Genomic DNA, 4,001 nt, shown 5'->3' on the forward strand with positions numbered 1-4,001 from the left:
GCATCATGTAATGTTTGTCCTTTTGTGACTGGGATATTTCACTCAGCGTAATGTTCTCCAGAGTCAACCATTTTGAATAATATTGCATGAGTTTCTTGTTTTTCAATGCAGCATAGTATTCCATTGTGTGAATATACCACAGCTTCTCTAGCCATTCGTTTGTTGATGATCTTTAGGGTTTTTTAAGTATACAATCATATCATCCGCATCTAGAGATATTTTTAACTCCTTTTTACCAATTTTGATACCTCTTATTTCCTTCTTTTTCCTTATTGCTATTGCTAATAATTCCAATACAATATTGAATGAGGAAAAGTGATAGTGGGCATCATGGCCTAGTTCTTGATATGAACAAACACTTCACCAAAGAAGACATTCAGATAGCAAACAAATACATTAAAAAATGTTCAAAATCCCTAGCTCCAAGAGAGATGTAATTAACACAACTACAAGATATCATCTCACCCCAGTAAGAATAGCATAATTTAACAGAACAGCAGACATTAAGTGCTGACAAGGTTGTGGAGAAACTGGAACAGTTATACACTGTTGGTGGGAGTGTAAATTGCTGCAACCACTAAAAAGACAGTAAGGCGCTTTCTCAAAAAGTTGGAAATAGAAATACCATTTGACACAGCAATTCCACTACTGGGAATATACTCTAAAGAAACCATAACCACCACCCAAGCAGCGATATGAACACTCATGTTTATTGCAGCTTTGTTCACAATAGCAAAGAGTTGAAAAGAACCCAAGGACTCATCAAAAAATGGATAGATTGAGAAGCTCTAGTATATTCACACAATGGAACACTATACTATATTGAAGAACAAGGAACTCATGAAATGTTTTTCAAAATGGGTTACCCTGGAGGACATTATGCTGAGGGAAATATCTCAGTCACAGAAGGACAAATATTGCATGGTGTCACTGTTGTAAAAGAGGACTGACATTGGAGTTGGGAAAAGACTGAAAAAGATGGGATAAATTATGTATACTACACAAATGAGGTAGATAACTGCTTAGAATGGATCTATGACTAGGTATTATTGTCATAACAGGAGTCCAGAATGAAGGCAGCATAGTGGAGTGGACTTGGGGGGAGGGAGTGTATAACAATGAAATAATTTTCCTTTTACTTTGCAAAACAAAGGCTGCATAGTGGAGTGAACTTGGGGGGAGATATTTTATAACAATGGAAGAATTTTTCTTTTACTTTTCAAACAGAAGAACACAGTGGTGGGGGGAGGTTGTTAAGGAGAAAAGTGCAACAATGAATGCATGGCAATCCAAAGTCTCTGTAAACGTACATTAAAATTATTAATTTTTCTAAAAAAATAATGTTGTTGTTAGATGCCGTCAAGTGGAGTGTGACTTATAGCAACTCTATGAACAAAAGATATGAACCCAGTCCTGTCCTGCACTATCCTCAGGCTTCCTGACACACAAGAGCCCATTACAGCAGTCACCTTGTCAATACACCTAGTTGAGGATCTTCTCCTTCACCGACCCTCCACTCTTCCCAACATCATGTCCCTCTCCATGGAATAATAGCACCTTCTAGCAATATGTCCAAAGTATGTGAGGTGAAGCATCATCATTCTTGTCTCCTAAGAGCACTCTGGTGGTAAGACATATCTATTTGTTTTCTTGGCCACCCATGGAATGTTCAGTGCTATTCTCCAACACCACACCTCAAAGGTAGAAATTCTTTTTCTGTCATCCTTATTTATTGTCCAGATCTTGGATACATAGCTAATAATTGGAAAGACCATGGCCTGAAGCAGATGCACCTTAGTCCTCAAATTGACATCACTACTTCTCTAGAATTTGGACAAGTTCCTATTTCAGATTTTCCCATAGCAATATATCTCCTTATTTCCTAAATGCTCGTACCAAGGGTGTTAATTATGGATCCAAGCAAGATGAAGCAGTCGACAGTTTCAATCTCTTCTCCATCCATCATGACACTTCCTATTGGTTCAGTGGTAAGAATCTTTGTTTCCTTTATATTCAGATGCAATCATACTTGATCTTCTGCAACAAGTGCTTCAAATCCTCCTCACTTTGAGTAAGCAAAATTGTGTCATCTGCATAACATGGGTTATTGATGAGTCTCGCTCCAATTCTGATGCCACATTCCTCTTCATAGAGTCTAGCTTCTTGAATAATTTGTTCAGCACATAGGTTGAGCAGGTGTGGAGATAGAATACATCCCTGATTCACCCCTTTCCCAATTCCAAATCATGCAGTGCTCCCCTGCTCCATTCGCACAACAGCCTCCTGAGCCAAGTATAGGTTCCTCATGAGCACAATCAAGTGCTCTGCGATTCCCATTCTTTACAATGTCAGCTATAACTTGTCATGATCCACACAGTCAAACACCTTTTCATAGTCAAGAAATCAAAAATTGACATTTTTCTGGTATTCCTTACTTTCAGCCAGGCTCCATCTGATATCAACAATGATATCCCTGGTGCCACGGTATCTTCTAAATATCACTAGAGCTTCTATTAAAAGTATATATATCCCCTATATAAAAGAATATAAAAGAACTGTAAACAATGTATATGAACTTTATGAGCTTTGTAGGTAAATCAATATGAATAGCATTTTTAAAAATAAAAGAACTCTGGGATTCTACCACTGCTCCCAAAGTAGGTTTTCTGTTTGGTTTGGTTTTGGTTGGGGTATTTGTTTGTTTGTTTTTTGTCAAGGCCTAAAATTTCAACTACTATTTCACAAGTAAGCCAATTACTTTGTGATCCTTACATTATTGTATTTTTCTTTATGTTGTGAAATGCATTGCATTTAAATATAAATATACATATGGAATTTATGTAAGGAAGACTATTTAGAGCAATTAACAAACTCAAGATCTTGAAAAAATTACAAGCAGCCCTTTGTAAAATATCCATGAAATTAGGAACATGCTGTATCCAGAATGAAAGAACTCTCCAAATCAGACGGATTCATGAAGAAATAAATAGAAGAAGAATTATAATACTTTGAGGCCCAATTACAAATTCACACTGACAAATACCATTATATGTCCTTAAAAGAGTAACATACTCAAAAGAACACATTTTCTTCCTGAGAATGTGAAGGCAACTATAAAAGCTTTCATTTTTCCTATTTGATGAATATTAATTTATGTATATAATTCCAGTTCCATTATAGTAAAATTTCTTGAAATATTAGATCTATCTAAAATCATGTTACTTTTTTTAAAAAAATCAAGTTGGAATTAAGCACGATTATCTTAATTCAGCATGGTACTGGTACAGTGACTACAATGACAGACACATAGACCAATGGAATAGAATTGAAGACACAGAAATCTACCAAACTATCTATGGTTACCTGATATTCAACAAGGAAATCAAAGCTATCAAATAGGGAAATTATAACTTCTTCAACAAATGTTGCTGGAAAAACTGGACTCTGACCTCCAGAAAGCTGAAACGGAATCCACATCACTCACCCTAAAATCAACTCAGGGTGTGTAAGAGACCTGGGAGTAAAGCCCCAAACCATAATGTTCATAAGAGACAAAGCTTAAAAGTGCTAGTTCAAGATATAAAGAGACTGCCAAATACAACCAAAAATGCACAATCTGGAAAGGATAAAATTGTGTGCATCAAAAATTTTTATGTAAATCCATGTGTGCATCAAAAATTTTTTCCAAAAGGGTGAAAAGAAAACCTACAGACTGGGAACAAACATTTGGTAATACCATCTCAGACAAGAATCTTATAACAAAAGTTTATAGAATAAGCTTTTCTTCTGGGCCTCCACAAAAAAAGACCAATAACCCAATTATAGAATGGGCAAAAGACATGGAAAGAATTATCACAGTGGAAGATATTCAAATGGCAAATAGACACATAAAGAAAGGCTCCAAATAACTGGCAACAAGTTGTTGTTGTTGTTATGTGCTGTCGAGTCATTTGCAACTCATAGATACAACAGCCCTAAACCCTTCTTTATCCTGTGCCAAT

Source organism: Elephantulus edwardii, unplaced genomic scaffold (assembly GCF_000299155.1).
Source record: "Elephantulus edwardii isolate Elephantulus edwardi_28Jun2011 unplaced genomic scaffold, EleEdw1.0 scaffold00054, whole genome shotgun sequence".
Taxonomy (NCBI): domain Eukaryota; kingdom Metazoa; phylum Chordata; class Mammalia; order Macroscelidea; family Macroscelididae; genus Elephantulus; species Elephantulus edwardii.